Source organism: Megalops cyprinoides, chromosome 19 (assembly GCF_013368585.1).
Source record: "Megalops cyprinoides isolate fMegCyp1 chromosome 19, fMegCyp1.pri, whole genome shotgun sequence".
NCBI classification, from domain to species: domain Eukaryota; kingdom Metazoa; phylum Chordata; class Actinopteri; order Elopiformes; family Megalopidae; genus Megalops; species Megalops cyprinoides.
The window spans coordinates 17,186,867-17,206,040 of record NC_050601.1 but is presented as its reverse complement, the minus strand read 5'-3'; the positions used below and the strand labels follow the sequence as shown (position 1 = coordinate 17,206,040).

The 19,174-nt window shown below is 44.6% G+C and overlaps 1 protein-coding gene across 3 annotated transcripts in view; it reads right to left on the bottom strand.

Annotated features, from left to right (window-relative positions):
- The window catches only part of LOC118794865 (protein TANC2-like), a 134,567-nt gene extending 120,867 nt beyond the window's left edge, over nucleotides 1-13,700 (bottom strand). For all 3 annotated transcript variants that reach the window (XM_036553148.1, XM_036553149.1, XM_036553150.1), the window contains exon 1: nucleotides 13,607-13,700. The gene's annotated coding sequence lies outside the window, so the exon portion shown is untranslated. The remainder of the gene's footprint in view (nucleotides 1-13,606) is intronic.
- Nucleotides 13,701-19,174: the final 5,474 nt, after the last annotated feature.

Sequence of the window (19,174 nt, the reverse complement as noted above, 5' to 3'; positions counted from 1 at the left end):
TAACAAAGATTACTGTACAGCTGCAGAATCAACAAGGGAGACTGACTTAATCTCCTCCACAGAATCCATTTCATTTCTATAAATACCTTGTCAATCCGTGTTTAGTATCCGTCAAAGAAGCTCAGTTCAAATATTGTGGAGCAGAGTCTGTTTTTCCATATGGTCCCTCTGGTGCAATGTTCAACAGATACTTTTGTACAGCATGGTGTTTCAATTGCCTTCTTGTACTCTGACCTGGTAGAGTTCTGGCAAATGTCTGTGTTCCAATTCATACCAGTGTCTCTCAAGCAATGTAAAGAAGAGTGGTCATTTCCCTCCCTGTGAAACAAGAGGCACATGGCATTTTCCATATGTTATTCTCAGATGTAGCACAAAGTATTTTTTCTAACTGAAACAAAATTACAGCATCCACAGCCAAATCAAATTTGGCCTGTTCAGTGGCAGATGAAAAGCCATGCCTTTCCCTACACGGAATTCCTACAAGGAATAAAGCATGTAAATAAACAACAGCCTGCAGACACAGACAAATAATCTACAGCTCACACAGATAAAAGTTTTGTAATGTATTCATTGTGCTGAAGAGTCTAGTATGTTACACTGGAGGGAAAGGGGAGGACATCAATAACAAGCTCTGCGCAAGTCTGTTTTTGTGAAACATCTGACACTTCATAAAAAATTAGGTTACATGATGGGTTTGCAGTAAGTCAGGGTAATTTTATGTTTCTTGTACCTTTCACCCGCTAAAACCCCCAACAGCTGTGTTTTGACAGAGCAAAGAGAAGTCATTTTTCTGCAACCAAGTATGTCCTGTAAAGAGGGGTGCTTCAATCAATCTGTCTGGCTGTTTAAACAGACAATGAAAAAATGAGGCCATCTTCAAAAAAACAGACAATTACACTGGCAAACAAATTAGGCACCAGACTTTGTTCTGGCTGACATCTGATTAGACCTCTGTCAGGGCAACATTCATTTCACAAAGATGTTGCGCATGCGGCAGACTGCTGCAGCCTGCACTGGATGTAGTACTACAAAACTGACTGTGCAGACATGAGAATGGACCAGTTATTAAAGTGACTGCAGCCAATGATGTGTACGAGATCCCCAAATTAAACACCACTAAATGAGTACTAAATTTGCATTGGTTCAGGCATCAAACAAACCAATGGCTGCCTATCGTAACTTGATTCTCCATAAAGAAAAATGCCAGCAGCAAAAAGTCCCATAGACATAGGACACTACCGAACTTCAGAAATCCTTTATTTATCCAATTAGCCATACATTAAAAATGAGCTTTTATTGCACGTGAGCCATACAGAACTAAACGTCCCCAGATATACATGGAGGAAAAACTGCCCTGTACCTCAAAATAAACAGATGTTCAGCTCTCTGCCTAAGTAAGAGCCATCGAGATGGCCAGGGAGAGCAACGGTCTTATTTATTTGTTCTGCGAGAGTGGCACGTCACTCTCAATCCCATCAGGTCACGCTCACCCTGATCAAGTGCCAGGACGAGAGCCAAGGACACGCACCCAATCAGGGTAATAACCACAGTTACGCTTCGCTAGCGATTTGGCGCAGGTGCCAATAGCATCAATATACTTCTCTTCGATTACTCGCTCCCAAATCCTGTACATCAAACAGAGGCTACTGGAACCGCAGGTCCAGGGCTGGCAGAGCACGATTAGAATACAAAAAGGGCACAGCAGGGCTTATACAAGCTAGATTCCACTTCCCTGTACACCAGCCTCTAAAGCATAGGAGTTCTAGGAACTAAAAGTTCAGCATGCATACTGTGATCCCCATGGGTTAAAAAATAATCTTTCTCTGTGTCTTTTAATCCTTTACCAGTCTTGAGATACAGACTGGTTATATCATCATCAGCAGCAAGGTTTCAGCTTGAAAAAGATGAACTGGGAAAGGAATGTTTTATTGTCACCTGGAAAGTTAAATTACTTTTTGATTTTCATGAGATGCATTACAGACAGACAATTCTGCCCCTGTGATAAATAGTTTGGCCCTTTTCACAGATGAAAGAAGAGGTTGCTGCAATATATTTGCTGTGTACAGACTGCCCGAGGATCTTTGAATGCCATGACTGCCATCTCACTTTATGCCCATTTTACCAAACCAGACGTACAGCATATATGTGCTCAACAGACATAATCTGTGTAACATGACTGCCCCCACTGGGCTCATTAGGACTCTCTACAGGGTTATTTGTCGGTCAATTAGCTCAGTCAGACAAAAATCCATGGGGACAGTGAGACACAGGTGCATCCGACACACTACCAAATCTCACTGGGTGTTGGCCTTCTGGGAACAGATTCCCACAATGCACTGCACTGTTATGCTGAAACTCATCATTCACCCAAGGAGGAGAGGAAAAAACACTGTTGGGTTGCTGTCAGGGTAACAAAGAGGGAGGCAGTCCACGGACACCAGAATGCAGCAGCCATGGGCAGACAGGAGGCTGCTGGGTAAAGTGGCCACAAAGCCAGAGGCCCTGCTCTATCGCCCTCTTCAGGCCATCTCTGTCAGCATCACCTCCCTCTGCTACGAGGCTGCGCAAAAGAGAGAGGGAGGGGGAGAGTGAGAAAAGGAGTGTGAGGGGAAAAAGGGAGTGGGAGTGAGAGAGAGAGAGAGAGAGAGAGAGAGAGAGGAAAAGGAGGAAGGGAGAGACAGGGAGAGAGGGAGAGAGGGAGAGGGAGGGAAAGGGAGTGTGAAGGGATGAGGAAAGGCAAAGTCTCCTGACACAGGAGAAGGGAGTGCCGATTGTTTGTAACACAGATCAGCATTCTGCTCACACCCTTCATCTGAAGCGATCAGCCACAGGGACAAATTACGCACTAAAAATCAGTGTTTTAAGAGCTTCCTGTCCTGCTGTCCCACCTAAATCCTCCACAGTAAGATGCCTGCACTTTCACTGAGCAGCCCACCCACGAATCCCTCCCACAGCCAAAACCGCAAGCTAAACAACACAAACTGTTGACTCTGATGCTGTTTGCCGCCGTGTATTGACTGACACGACCAAAGCAAACACGCTACAGTCATCAGATAACCGATAGCGTCCTGCGGCTGGCAGGTGCGGAGTGCCAAGAGTAAACGTGGCATGTTCAGGGAAGCGGCGGGCCCGGCGGCGGGAGCGACGTACGCGCCATCAGTCACCTCGCACGGCTGGAGCGCTCAGAATGACATCCCCCCTCTCCCCTCCCGCCTCATCGCCACACAGCACCCCGGGATGCAGATGCAGATCATTTCTTTATGTTAATTCTTGCAGAGCTCTGGAATGCTCCGGCCTCGCCCCAGCATCTCCCCCAGCAAGCCAGCTCCTGAAGAACACTCAGCCATCGCTGAACACTGGTCCCTCCCCCTGCTTGCTCTGAGGATTTATTGGTGTTAAGCAGAGAGAGAGAGAGAGAGAGAGAGAGACAGAGACAGAGAGAGAGAGAAACCTCTACTGACTTCCTTCTTTATCCTTTGAACTCTGGTGACCAAACAAATAGGATGATTTATTGGTGGCTTATGAATGGATTACTTGTTGTTTCACTTCTTTGTGCTGTTCTTTGTCTGTTTTGTTCGTGCTCGTAACTTGGAGGATGATAAAAGGCCACCTCTGCTCCCTGAGGCAATTCCGATCATGCTGGGCTTCTCTCCTGCCCAGGTTGACAAATCTACAGGCTACCCTTAAACACAGGATTAGAGCCCAAGGAATTGTTGGAGCTGTGAAGCAAATCCTGCTTGATGTTCAGCATGAAGTTATTCTGTAAAGTCAGAGCCCAAGGACATTTTATATGATACATATATCTGCAGTTTAACTCATACAACAAGCTGACAGCCCTTTGTTTCTTCATAATGCTTTTAAAACAGACACTTGTCTGTTCTCCAAGAGATGGCTCAGCTTTAGCTTTCCCAACTCATAGAATAGTCCCAAACATGATATGCTAAGCAAATGGTAAACTCCTAATTCGGAACTATGACGGCAGAGGGCTTGCCGCTCCCATGACATATATTAAGACCAGACCCCTTTTCCATGCGTTTCTTGAGCACGCTAGGAATTTATTATTGGTAACCCAGTAATGTTTTGAGTGAAAATGCCGATAAACTAGATTACCTTTCAGACATGTAAAATCAGACATGCTTTTCCTGCAGACAGTAGGAGCCGCAGTGGGGACACTGCAGTGGTGATGCTGGCCGCATTCCCCTGACACAGATGTGGAAACGAGGACAGAAAGAGCTGCCATTCTCAGAGGGGACAGCTTTTCCCAGAGAGCGAGCCCTGCGACTCTTATTAATCAGAACCCAGGCAAATCAGAGCGTAAAGTTCTGCCCCCGCCTCACCTACCCCCACTGTCAGGGGTATGTACATCTGATTGTGTTGCAGGCGACTCTCCAATGGAGCCTGTCACAGGGGTTTGAAATGACCACAGTGAAAGACAGGACGGCGGGCCTGTAAGACCAGGAACTGTTTCTGGGGGAACCTTCAGTCGTTTAAAGGGGTATATGCCCTGGGAGTGGGGAATGTACATTTCTGAATGCAATCTGCTGCTTTAACCCCCCTCATCCCAATCTACCCCATCTAATTATGATTAATCTGTCTGCATCTCTCAGGAAATCTCTCATCTCTCAAGAATGGAATGAGAAAAAGCTGATGAGTGGCTGGAGAGAGGATGAGATGCAGCCGTTGTTTTAGCCAGGTTGAGCTTTTCTTTCATGCAAACCGCTTTTCCTCCACCACGGCAGACGCATTATAAGTGCACAGGGGAATAAGGGGACAGTTTGGAGAGGAATAAACAAGCGCCACGCAACAAGGTGGACAGCTACACAGACCACATCATTAGAAAGCGATGGTAATCAGAAAGGAGAAGGCCGGCAACCACAGCCAAAGGCCTCAGTGTTTCTGACAACCTTATGTCGCGTTTACTGGACAAACCACAAGGAAATGACACCCCGATGAATGTTATTGCAGCTGAGTCCATAAAGACTGTCAGTGAATGTTACCACCCTCATTACTGCCAATACAAGGACTTGGAACTAAAAAACAAGCTGAAGGCTCTTGCGTACATTACGCTTTCACAAGTATATCAAAACTCTGTGGAGATCCACAAAAAGAGGAGTCAACCTTCTGCTTTCCAGGACTGCATTTTCAAGGGCTGTACACAATGTCTTTGAATGCATGTTTCCCCTTATCTTAATCTGGTGTGTCCAAACTTTTGACTGGTACTGTATGTCCTCAACGCTGTGGCTTAACACTCACATGGCTAAGGAGCCAAAAGCAATAATGAAGAATCAAAGTGACCCCAGAAAGGGGTCAAAGATCCTCATGGGCAATGTGAACCAAGGACTACTGAGCTGATCATGAGACTAGCCACCATAGGGTAGAAATAACTGCTGATGTTTTTGTCATTCTAGCAAACATTCTAACAATATATATGCAAGTGTGTCCATGGGGTGTGTAGGCACACATATACATACTCATGGACTTGCTTACAAATAAATCTAGAGCACATACATGTTGTATGGTATAATGGAGACTTTTTAGCAAAGCTGTGTAATGAATGTTCAACATTGCTATGATTCAACAATGCTATTAGTTAACAATTGTAGTTGTCATGACTTCAACAAGAAGTCCAGATGCAGCTCTCTCTCATCGTTTAAGCCCTTTCTGGGAGATATGAGTGAAAGTGGACTGTGATGATTGAGCTACAGCATCTCTGATGGATCTACTCAGTAACATTGTGGATGCTACTCCTTTCACAGTACAATGCATACAATTTAGTAAAGGCTGAGGTTACAGTCACCGTAGATGCAATCATCATCTGCATTGTGGAGCTACGTGGAGCACCCTGATAGACTTGGGTGTCCTCTGCTGCCTTCAGGGTCTTCCTCCAAGGTGTAACGGAGGGTGGCAGGGAGTGGTGGTGGTGGGGGTGATGGTGGGATTCAGGGACACAGGAGAATATATGCACACACACACCGCTGCCTTCACAGCTTGGGAGCACCAGACTGGGACACCGACAAGAGCTTTTTCCCCTTTGCCTGCTGGTTCCATAAGTGCTACCTGTATGGCAAAGCACCATCCATCTCTGACATCGTCAGCTCTGATACCACCAGCTCCAGCACGTTTGCAAGGCCTGCTGTCAGTGTCCCAGTTAGGTAAATGCATAATGCTTGAGACAAGCAAGCGGTCTTCAAAGAAGGGAGGCTTTCAAAGAAGGTGGGAGGCTGAGCTACAGCGGGTTTGAATTACACAGCCAGAGGAATAATAAATGAATACAAGGCAGTACATGATGAAAAATGGGAAAAAGAGAGAGAGAACCTGGAAGGCAGGCAGAGACTGGAAAAGCAATGTTCTGAGAATAAAGATCTAGGGCTCCCTGAAGTCTTCCCTTTAAAGAAGTCCACTGAACTCCAGGGACAGAGACAGGAAGCTGGGGGGGAGACGCAGGATGGGAGGGGGGTTGATGGGAGGTCCCCTATAGATTCTGTCTGAGTTCCTTCATCCTTGGGGTCTGGGTGACCTAGAGAGATCTCGTCAGTACCCTCTGTCACGACACAGGGTGACAGATGCTTACCACAGGCCACACAGCGGAGACAAAAACATCACAACCAATCATCCTCCCTTGTGCTAGAGAAGGCCATCGGGAGAGTGCACGTGCATTAATGGCCTTGACATGTGTTCATTTGATGACTTCAATCCTTAGAGGCAGCGAAAAAGAAACCATTCTGCCATTCTGTCCCCAATATTTCCTTGTAATTACCAATAAACATATTTGAATTCAACTAAATTTCCTCACAAAGTTAACCAAACTTGACTCATCCTTGTTGCTAACAGGCCTATACACAGGCCCGAGCAATATTAACCAAGAAAACAAGAAATGTCCATATTTTTACCTGACAAAAACATTTATTTCTCAGAGATATGATTTCTGAATAAAATGATAGGGCATTTATAATACATTCAGTTTCATTACAATATTCCACTCAGCAGGAAGTACAGCACACAGCTCAGCTAGTATGTGTGATCATAGTTACACAATGTATGGGTCTGCTGGGTATTAGGAGAGCAGGGTGGGCCAGAAGAGTCTTGCAAATGCAGGTCACATGTAGACTTCCATTGTCCTACATAAACTTCAAGGCAATACTTTGCACTATGTAAGGTGCGATGTATGGGGAGAGAGCTTCATCTAATATAGTACTGTGCAGTGAAGGAGCTACAGACAAGCAAGCTATGATTTCCACCCATATTTTATTACAGCTAATACTATTTTACACCCCCCTCCCCCCCCCCCCAAAAAAAAAAAACAAAATTACTCTCAGTTTTCCATAACCTTTTATATCCATGGACAGAGGTGTAGAAAAACATGAAAACCTGCGCCATCATATACAATTTTACACAAATGCATGAATATGCGACTTTTTTTTTTAGCAGAATGTTCTTTGAAATTTGAGGACCAACAGAGCAGATTGTACATCACAGCGGCCAGCACTTCCAAACATGGCGCACATTCTCAGCCGCAGCCAGGTCGACGCCCCCAAACCCCCCCATCCCACCCACCCTCAGTCCGTCTCACCCACTTAAAACAAGTCTGGTCTTTGGTGCATGAAACGCTTTGCCGTTGTTGTCTGCAGCTGCCCTAACCCTGACCATAAGGATGACTCGGTGTTTAATTACCGCGAGCTCCCGCCTTTCCAGTCTCTATTGTGCAGCCCGCTCTGAGATCTCCAGCGGAACAATGACTGCGTGCCAGCAGCCGGAGAAAAGTCTCTGTCAGCCCTTTGCAGGGGAATAGGAAGTAGCACTGAGAGCAGTTCCCTTCCCTGTGTGAGGAAACGGAGGGTTTAATGGCCCTGGACTCCCAGTCAGGCCACACCACATGTAGTAAGGAGGCCATCTCCCACCACCCTGTCTCTCCAAAATGGGGATTCCAGAGACACTCAAGGAACATTCAGTTTCTTTCAAAATCAGTGTCTTTTGAAAGATAAATCATAGTAACACAGAAAACTGAAAATTTCCTGGGTGCCTACAACGCCACAAAGCGGTTAATATTACAACACAGATGTTCAATGTATTCATTATCTCACATTCATTTAGCAGACGCTTTTAGCCAGAGCAACTTCAAGCACAAAAGAACATAAGTGTGTCCATTCAAGTTGAATGAGCAACAGTGTCAGACCAGGCTAACAACAGCCCAAGACCAGTGAATGCGAGCATAACACTATTCAAGCTCTACTACAAGTTAACTTGTGAAACCTTACAAGGGAAGCACAGTATAATAGTTTTATGTCTAGTTTTATATCTATTCAACCCCTCTGCAGCTTAAACATTACAGGGCGTGAAAGGCAGGAAGTGAGTATTAAGCTCACTAATAAACACTTAGTTCTTACATAATATAAAGTGTTCCTCCAAATGGCACTTGCGCCTTGTGGCTGAAAAAAAAAATGATTAGACATCAAACAAAAAAACCATCCATGTTTGAGAAGCACGGGCTGTCAGAACTGTGCCTAAGTAATGAATGATATCTGTCCAAACGAAGACTTGTCTCCCTAATTTATCATGACAGCGCGTTTGTGCAGTGATATCCCAGAAACGCAACCAGATGTAGCCAGTTCTGCAGAGCGGGTTCCGAGAAACTGTCAGTTAAATCAGGATAATTTAATATTCATCGTATCCGAGACAATCATTCAAAGCGAATGAGCACCTGAAGTCAGGAACAGACTGAAATTCCATATTATTACTGTGACTAACAGGCCATCTTAGACCAACCGTTTGTGAGTCTTACAGCACTTACTGGCGTAGTGGAAGAATCTCTTATAACAGCTTGTTTTGCTTTGTGTGAATTCTCCTAAACTAGGCTCCGAGTGGGGGTTGGTACTTATGGGTCCCTCGTTACCCAATTTCAAATATGGTTTTGGAGCTTTTCATGTAGAATAATAACTCAACAAAATGTGGGGAGAAGTGGGGGGCATCACTGCGTGTGAACTACCCATAATTATTTCTTCTTCAGTCTTTTTAGTGAATAATGAGGACAGATTATACTTTTGTTCAGTTTGCTGTTGGGAGACAGTCATCTTATTGTTTGTTCTAGGCGGCACTCAAGCACATTTTCATTAACCATTTCAAAACTGGATAAAACAACACAGATGACCTAAGAATCTGCTGCTGCTTGAGTTACAAGATAATACAGACATCAGTGCCATCACACAGTACAGAGATTGTGGGGCTCACCAGATAGACCCACAATCTAGAGAGATGTAGAGACCCAACATCAGAAAGAAATGTGATACTGCATCACTAGCCTAGACACAAACAAATTCCACTGCAAAAACATTAATGGCAATTAGGATCTATAAATACACTGAGTTAATTTTAAACCTGTTCTCCAGCTTCCATTCATCATAAGCAAATCCAACAGCATCCACCCCGCATCTTACAGAAAAACTGTAAGCCTTATCCAAACGCAGGTCTTAAAAACGCTCAAATCAGACCTGGCATTTTGCATTAAAACAGGGGAATAGCAGAATTAAACCTCGTGTTATCAGCACTGTTCATAACTCAATGGAATACATTTACCAGACTTGTTAAATGAAATTACCATTTCTAACCATCACTATGTACATGCACTTAATATATTATAAACACTTTAAGTCTAACCACTTGGCAAGTCAGTGATTTTACTCAATATTTGCGACAGTACACTGATGTAAAAAGCACTATGAACATAACTGATATTTTGCTACTACAGTATAGTATTTGCAGCTTTTTGTAATGGCTCTATATCTACTAGAAGTTAATTCTGCTTGGAGAGTTTCCTTACCATTGGGGCCGTTTTGACTTTGGAAAGAAAAAAATACCATTTTAAACCTTTAACTGAAAACATATAGCTGCCTCATATAAACCCTGCAATGCCAGCTCATATAAAATCTTGCCTGCATTTGTTGTTTATTACAAACTAATTCAAGTGAAGTGAAGGTCTCTGAACTGCATGAGCATGAGGAAAACACTGGCACTGTAATTTACCCTGAGGGAAACGTAGGCCTGAAACTTACACAGAGGGCACTCGGCCGAGTTTGTTATGGTGATAAGGCTCCTTGCTGTCATCCAAAATGGGGATTCCAGAGACAAACGATCTCTTGCTCTCTTTCTACATCAATGTCTTTCTATATCCAAAAGGTCAATCGCAGCAACATCATCACAAGCTTTGCCAGAATGGGAGGTTTACGGTGGATCCTTGACAAGCTAATGGCCGTGACGTCCCAGGGAGACCGGCGTACCTGAAAAATGGCATTGAAGACGATGACTTGCTGAATCAATCTGATTTCCACAGGCAGCACTGTACTGTGGCACCACAGCAACATCCGGGGAGCATGACCAGTGAATCACTGCGAACACTAACCTTGAAGGAGGCTTGCAGCTCAAAGTCTAATTCTAGTCATTTGTCGGCAATTTGAGCTAATTTGCCCAAGCATCATTTAGATTAAAGCACGCTCAAAATCACACAGAGGAGAGTTGCCTAATCTTGTGATTCGGTGTCAAGCCATTGCACTGCAGTAAGAATGAAGATGCTAAGGATGAAGAACGAAAGGAAAATAAAAAGGAACAAAAGTGCCACCATTTCTTTAAAGGCCACAGACATCAGAGGTTAGAATGCGCCATCACTTGTTGAGATTGACCAGGAGCACGCATCGGCAGAAGAAAGCTGGCTTCAGTTCATCGGGGATAGGGGTGGGTGACCGTGCCGCTCCGGTCTCGCCGCCCTGGGACTCGCGTGCCAGCACGGGTTATTCACAGACAGCTTCATGGGGACGCACCTATCCCCTGAGGCTGTTTGCCACCTGCTGCACGGTGGCACTGCAGTGTGAAAATAGTTGCAATAGGCCTGCATGTGCGTATTGGATAATTGCATCTGCCTCACCCTACACTCCCTAGGTGGGTTCCACAGTTGTCGTTGCAGTGGTGACAAGCTTAAACGCGTAACTGGCAACAACAACAGCCGGGTGAAAAAAGGGGTTAGGATGCTTGTTGAAACTGGGGTTGACGTAACCTTAACCTGACGACTAACCTCAGTTTGCAATGATCGCATTCAGAGGTTTTCTTACGAAATTTTTAAAGAATTGTTATCCGTAGGAACCATTATCTTTTGAAGCTCTACTAAGTCTCTCCTTAAAAAGAAGCAAACAGGCTGTGCTTCCCCCAGTTAACACCCACACACCTCTCCTTTATGCCTGTCAAAGCAAGTAATCCCATAACCCCCTGGTGTGCCTGCTGCCATTGTTATGGTCATTACTGTTGGCATCACTGGACGCCCCCTTGATAATTCAAAGGCCTTGTGCTGCAAGTCCCTACTTACAAAATGACACTGGCTCCATTTCACAGCCAAACAGCAATTTCATGGCTGGACAGTCAGAGAATGATTAGATAACCTGCGAACAGACACATCGACCCTCACTGCTCTCAGAATTAAGACAGTATTTCTGATGGCTAATTGTTCACTGTAAAATCAAAAAACATCACTGTTTGGGCGGATTTTTTCCATACACCATGATTATCAACTATTGGTCCAGTCTATACCCTTGTTGCACAAACCAATCCTTTTTCAAAACCTCCCCTGTACCATTTTCAGCTGGACATCATGGTACATTTACTGCATGTGGGCTTCTCAACCAATGCAGTTTATAGGACAGGAAAAGAAGCCCAAATGACCCGGCATTTTTACTACGTTGGGGATTTCCAATTTTTTCAGTGGCCAAAAGCAAGAGTGTGGTTTAAGGTCCTCAAAGCTCTGTTCACGGAGCTTTGAGGACCTTATGACGGAGTTCTGCAAGGATGCAAAGCAGGAGTTGCAGATGAAGTAGCTCTTTCCAGTAGATCAGCGTTTCCCCAAACCTCTCCTGGAAGGACCCCTTGTCCTGCATGTTTTAGATCCCTCCCTGCTCCAACACAGCTGATTTAAATGATCAGTTTGTTATTAAGCGGCTTCAGAAGTTCATCACGAGTTGATCATTTGAATCAGCTGTGTTGGAGCAGGGAGAGATCTAAAATATGCAGCCTCCAGAACAGGTTTGGGAAATGCTGCAGTAGATGATACTTAATGTAATAATAACAGTAATAACAATAACAGCAGCAGGTCTGCAGCAAAGGACTAAGGTTGGGACAAACGCATCAATCCAACACCAGTACATCACCTATTAAAAAAATATCCATGCACAAAGTATGTCAACATAACACACTGTCGCTGTCTTCTCCATAGAAAACTCTACAGTTGCTCACCAGCACATGATCCCCGCAAGCCCTGCAATTGATCTGTGAATCATTCAGCTATCTCAGTATTAATGCAGTGCACAGAAAAAAATACAGCATTATTTAGTGCTATATATCAAGTGTTTTGGTAAGATGCACTTATTCATCCTGTTTGAACACAAATTTAAAATCCAGAGGCCAGTAGAGATGGCTGGGACAGTAAATGGTGCTTGAATTTTAACAAGGATTTTAAAGTCTGTAGAGTTTACTGAGGCACGACAGTCCCCCGCTCACTTGCCAACATTGCACCAGCAAGGGAGCAATTTCCATTTAATGTCTGTACGTGGAACTGGAAGGGAAACAGCGATGCTTGGAAAGGACTGAATGTCACCTTCAGAGCAGGTTCTTCCATTTTATGATCCCACCGCTGCACCTAAAGCATCCAAGCTTAACCGCTGCATAGGTTCGTAGCTGTGCATCCATGAAGTAATATTTTGGCCTTGTAGACTCAAGACTTGCAGCGTGTGTTGACATCTGGTGTTGACAAGCACAGGCCTATTACACCCCTGTGCCACTCCCCTATCCTCAACCCCTCTACCAATCAAAAAGTATGCGCCTGCGAAGAAATTAACAAAGAGCATCGGAGGATTCCTACTGTAGTGAATGTTTTGTGTAGTGAATGTGAATGTTTCAAAATGCTGTAAAATGCATTCCTTTGCTTTAAGAGAAGATCGACAATCCCGCCTGGAAAAAATAAGCAGACCAACAAAAGCACCAGCAGACATGCATCTGCAGTGCCACGGTGGCTTTTGTGACCGGGCCACCGGGGAACAGGAAGCTTCGATTTCTCTCTTTAATTGAAGGTTGTGTTACACAGCACAGCACATGTTGGCCTATTCACTTACTGAATCTAATTATTTCATGAAAGGGCTTGAAATAAAACCTCCTGATGAAGGCAGGCAGACATATAATGGAAAGAAGGTGAAAGGCAGGTGAAACTTGCAAAACAACAGATGTTCTCAGGGAGTGGGCGATTTCCAGGCACTGCTTCCATCCGAGGAGTTAATATGAGTTTACTAAAATTGAGTCCAAAATATCTGCAATCTCTTTGTCCGTGAGGAACAGAGTGGCCCACCATTAGACACAGTCCCTGCTTTTTCAGGTATAACATCCAAAGGTTTGTTGAGTGGCACATAACTTCAGCTCCCTGGTAAGCACTAACCTTAGGACTGAATACCAACCAACACAGGAGCGAGGTCCCCTCACGTGTGTTAATGTAGTTCTGACTGGATGAGGCCAAGACCCCGCCCTGTGATGAGCAGGCTGACCTCCACTCCTCTGAGGCGGAGAGGCAAGGGGGAAGACTCACCATGAGTAGGCGGCGGACGGCCTCACGAAGCTGGAGTCGCAGGGGCGAAGCGTTCTGTTCCTCTCGGCTGGGCCGCAGCCCCCAGTCCCATTCCTGAGCGTTAATTCCAGCAGCTATCTGCGGAGAGCAGAGACACAAAGAAGGCCCTAAGCAAAGGCTGTGCAGGCAGGCCGGCAAACAGCAGGGAGACTGAGGACACGCACCCAGGCCCCTCGCAGCACTGCACGGGGGTCGGAGAGAGGGGGGATGGGAAGAGAACCCTCTGCCAAGGCTGAGCCACAAAAACATCCCATAAAGAGAGTAACTCGGGATAAGCAGGAGCCATCTGTCAAGGTAATTTTCTCTGCTCCCACTCAGTTTTAAGGAATGGTTCTTTTTCTGTGGTACTGCCGTTTTTTTTGTTTTGTTTTGTTTTTCTCCTGACACACCTTGACCCGAACAGTGTTGGATCACGGCCAAGTGTTCCGAACCGGAGGGAGCTGTGGGCCTGGCTTCACCTCTGACTCCCCGAGTACAGTGTTCGGCTGCCCCCCTGAGCATGAAACCCAATCCCCTCCGCCATGGCCACGCCACGCAACGGACGATAACCTAAACACACGGTAGAACAGACCTGGCGGCAAACCAGGTCGAAGGATTTCTTGTAAATGACAGCAGAGTTTGCTTCACTGCAAGAATGTTGATGCATTGCCTGTTTCCCTGGCATACCCCAGGGTGTCTTTGAGGCCCCCTGATCTCATGCTAGACTGGATTACACCATAAGGCTAGACATGTTACACCGTCAACCTGGAGGAATTAAAAAATGTGCAGGAGAGAGAGACAGAAGATAAACCTGTGAGGCCAACATAATGTTCTTAAGAGCAATGAAAGTCATGTTGCGTTGATGACTGGCAGCCAGCTGTATTGTCTTTCATAGGCCCTCATGCCAAAAAGGCTGAAAGCCTATTGTTTTGGCCTTGTTTTCCTCCTCCTTCCTCCTCCCTACTAGTTCTAGTTCCTCACATAACTCTGGACAGCAATGTCACATTTTCCAGTTTGTCAGTCCATAGATATGCGTAACATATGTCCTTTTGCTTTAGGTCCAGGGCCACATAGAAAAAGTGAACAAATGCATTTCACATATTAATGACTTTTTTTTTTACAGCATTGCCTTACTCACCTCACATTTGGCACGCATATCAAACACAGACTGTTAACTTGCATGAACTGCCTGTCTGTGACTGCTCTTAGACCCTGATCATGTACAACCACACCTAATATGGTCACAAAACATGATTTTAGTGTCTTTTCCACATTTAGTGCTCACAGCTCATGGATGTGTTTAAAACATTTGATTGCCATAGGTCAGCAGCCTCCAACCAGGGAAAAAGGCTGCCAAACATGTTTTTCACACATGTGCAGGACTTCTCATAGAATTCACCAATTCCTCTCAATTTTAGCACACATACCAGGGACTGCTTCTGGAACTCTCTTCCTTAGCTCTGTACTTATGTCATGTCCAAGATGGCCATCACTGCACACAAACCTTTACCAGCATTCATGCCTTCATCTCACATTCATCAAATGTCCTTAACAGCACTTAAAGATATACAGTACCGTGGTCTCGACCAGTCCCCCGACATTCAGCCTGAAAACCTTGTGGTCTCCTTACACTCCCTACAAAACTTACCTACTGCAGTTTTGTTTTTGTCTGTAATCTCTCTGGGACGTGTTAGAAGATTTAGCAGCTTATTTAAATTATTATATTGTGCTTTATACTGCAATTTTTTTTCTGAAACATCATACTTAAAATTAGATATGTGTAACACTTGTTTTATACTGGACAAAAGGTGCTACAGCTAAATAACTACTGGATCTTTGTGCAGCCTACCAGGAATGTCCACAAATAGGAGAGAGAGGCATCTCTTCATCTTTTAAAGGAAAAAAAAATCCTTCCAAACGCGCTTAGCTTCTCCCTTGCCCACACAGAAATCATCCCCGAGATTCTGCTCTGAAACACATTCCAGTTAGTCTATGATATCTTAAGCGCGATGCAGCAGAGCAAAGCAATGGCACAAGTACTAACAGTACAAAGAGAAAGCAATAGGGAGGCATGTGAGGAAATCGTGAGTACAGTGAAATGACCCAAAGCTGCACTAAACCAAAGTCCTCCATCTTGTCATCATACAATCTCACCAAAACCCATATGGCAGGATTTACCATTAAGGCTGTACTCCAGAACACACTGAAGTTCAACTTTGCCAGCTCAGTCATCAACATATATTAACAAGAACCCCTGCTATTCCCCACTGGGCATACTGGTGCGAGTAAAATTCACACTCGCCCTGCTCTAGGACAGCCTCTCAACACAGTGTCGAGGAAGTGTGCAAAATAAAAAATTCAGCCCATTCCATCTATAGACTAAGTAGATATCCTACCCCTTATAACCATGCTTATCACAGAAACTGTCTCCTAATGTTTAGGTGCTGTAGCACTTGTTAAATGCTTTGTCCATGCAGAAAAAGATCTTCATAGTTATCAGCACTACAGAGGCCCTGCGTTGAGTTAAAAAAAAAGAGAGATAAAAACACAGTCCCTGAGTTTAACATTGATGATCTGAGGGCCCCTTCTAAGGACACCTGAAGGTGGAAATTCTTCTTGTGGCAATGACAGACATCCCAAAGAAAAAGAATTCATGGTTCTATGAGGGTTTAAAACAAAGCTTTTAAAATGAGGTCCAGACGGTATGCTAACTTGCAGATGTTCCATGGTCCCACAAGACTCCCTCAGTTGGAGGCAAAGAACAATCCACTTGGAAAGAATTCAGTTAATTTATACATTAAATTTTAATTTCCTTTATTTGATTCATAAGAAAATTGCACGGTCGCATATAAATGTTCGACTGTTAACTTTTATTAAATCTTACTGCAGACTGAGCCAGAGGGGGAGGAAAAAGAAAAATTGGAAATAAAAGATGGAACCAAAAGGAAATAAACCTCTAATCAGGAAGTCAAATTAACCAAAGATGGTCTTGCCTGAGGGCGTTTAATCTAAGACACATTCAAATAGCAGTGAAGCTGGGAAAAAAAAATGTTCCCAGGTTAGTTCAGGCCTTGCTAGTTACAAAGAATCCACCTGATTCATTTTGTTGAGCCTCTCATGTCTTTTTGTCCAGGTATCTAAAATCAAGCCTTTATTAGTAGAGATATCAAATGCACACAGAAAAAACAAAAGGTTTTCACTTGTGATTTTTAACCATTTAAACATATACATAAGAGTATTCAACTAAACATTAAACATTTGCTCATATTCATGTTGCTTGGCTTGTAGCTTGGCTATCTTATTAAAATCGTAGAACTTATGCACTACCAAACAAAATCTGTCATCAGAAATCCACATTAATTAAAACAGAACAAAAAAAAGTAGTAGTGAATATTTATACTGAATAAGACAAAGAACAAGACAAATAATAGCAACAAAGCAAAACTGTAACACTGCACTGAATTTAAACAGTGAGGACTAATTTTTTGAAATGAAACACATTCATGCTTACATATAGACCTGTATCAAAATGTGCTGGATCTTTGTGTAGCCAACTGGGAATGTTCACAGAAGAGAGAGACAGCTGTTCATCTTTTAAAGGGTCAAAATCCTTCGAAATATGCTGAGCTTCTTCGTACTTCACCTAGAAATCATACCTGTGATTTTGCACCAAAATGCATTCAAGCCACTAAAATCACATGAAGAGGCACAGATCAAACGAAAGAGGAGAGAATTTTAAATCGGATCACCATAAATAAATTTGTGCCTACAGGCATCTTTTGCAACTTCAAGTGGTTGTTATGTACACCTTTAAGTGATAGAGACAATAATAAACATCTCTATATCCCAAAAGGGTCTCAGAGAGCTGGCCTCGGCGGCGCAGGAGACCTGCAGTTTCCTGTGCAAAGCACTGAGCGGAATCCACTTACTAACGGCCTTATTCTTGGCCCTCACCTCTCCCGCATGCCGAGTCCTTCGAGCTTTGAGACCTCTGATCTGAGGCGGAGGGAATTCGTGCGTGTGGCACACAGAGCAGAGCGGCAGCAAGAGCGAAAGGTGGGAAACGGCGACACCGGCGGGCAGAGGCAGAGCAGGGGACACTAACGCTCACGCGTCTCTGTGCTCAGTGCGCTGCAGGGCCCGCCGTTTTATTGGATGAAAAACAGCACGGTGCAGGACTAGAGTGGCCATGCGCACCGCCAACTGGTGTGGAGAAGAGGTGGCCTCTTCTCTCCGCTGTGTAACCCATTTTCACATTTACTCCCATCCTTGTCGGGGGGGGGGGGGGGGGGGATACGACAGCCTACTACGAGCTTTACCTGCTAGTTGGTACCTCGCCTGGCCAACCTTTGGAACTTTGTCATGCAGTACTTATAATATTGTCAACTCTGTATGGTTTTTCGCTTATGTTGTATTGTACCACACCTGTAAGTTGCTTTGGATAAAAGTGTCTACCAAATGAATAAATGTAAATGTAAATGTAATTGTACTGCACAATGAACGCTGCAGCATCGTGACTACCTCACGCAACCACGCCCTGAACGACATCATGATACTGCGCCGCCCACCAGCCCCCCCCCCCAAACCAGTCACTAGCCTGGCGTGTGGAACACACAAAACCCTGATGATTCAGCACCAATGTACCAGACGAGAAAAGGCCCAGAGTAATTGTGTCGCGGTAATTTCCCACTCACACGTCACAATGACCGGACTCAGCATGAACGATCCACTTGTCCTAATTCAATGAAACAGGCGCTACTCTGAGCGGCGTGGAACTGCTGAGAGAGTTTGTGCTTCTCCACAGGCAGCTCTGCATGCTGACGGGAAGTGGCCCTCTCGGGGGGGGGGGGGGGTGGAGTAAAATATGGGGTCTGTCATAAATGTAAATCTGTACCGAGTCACAGAGAACTGCAAACAAACCTGCCTTTATTTGGCTGCATGAGAGAAAGAGACTGAGAGAAGAGTCAAAGGAAGAGAGAGAGAAAGGGAGAGAGAGAGAGAGTCAGTGAGAAAATGACAGAGGAATCGTGAGTGAGAGAGCATGCCTCTGAACAAAGGAATAACAGGGAGATTGTGTGTCGTGCGACACATCACCGATTGGTGCTCTCCCTCCTCTCACTCATCTTTCCCATTATAGTGTCAAAGTCACTGATATGGTTACCTGGCACAGTTCCAGTAGCAGTGATACTGACATGCGCTGCAAACACAAAAAGACAGGGATACCCTCATAAAAAGCCGTAAGGGAGGACAAATCAAGCAGCACAAAAGCCGTCATCTGAGCGCTCTACAGTCATGTGTGTTGATGGGCCTACAAGCTAGAGGAAAAAAAATATATAAGGGTAAGTTCTTATGCAGCCACAACCAGGTGGTATTAAACCATTCATTTACATGGACAATTAAAAATAGCGGGCAGAAAAAAAAACACACTTCCATTCTAAAGAAGACGCACACGTGGCAGAGCTGGAACAGTAGTACCGGGGTAAGTAGGCCAGTGTCTGGCGAATCCAATAACACGCTGTGCAATACACCGTGGAGGGCTTCGGCACATGC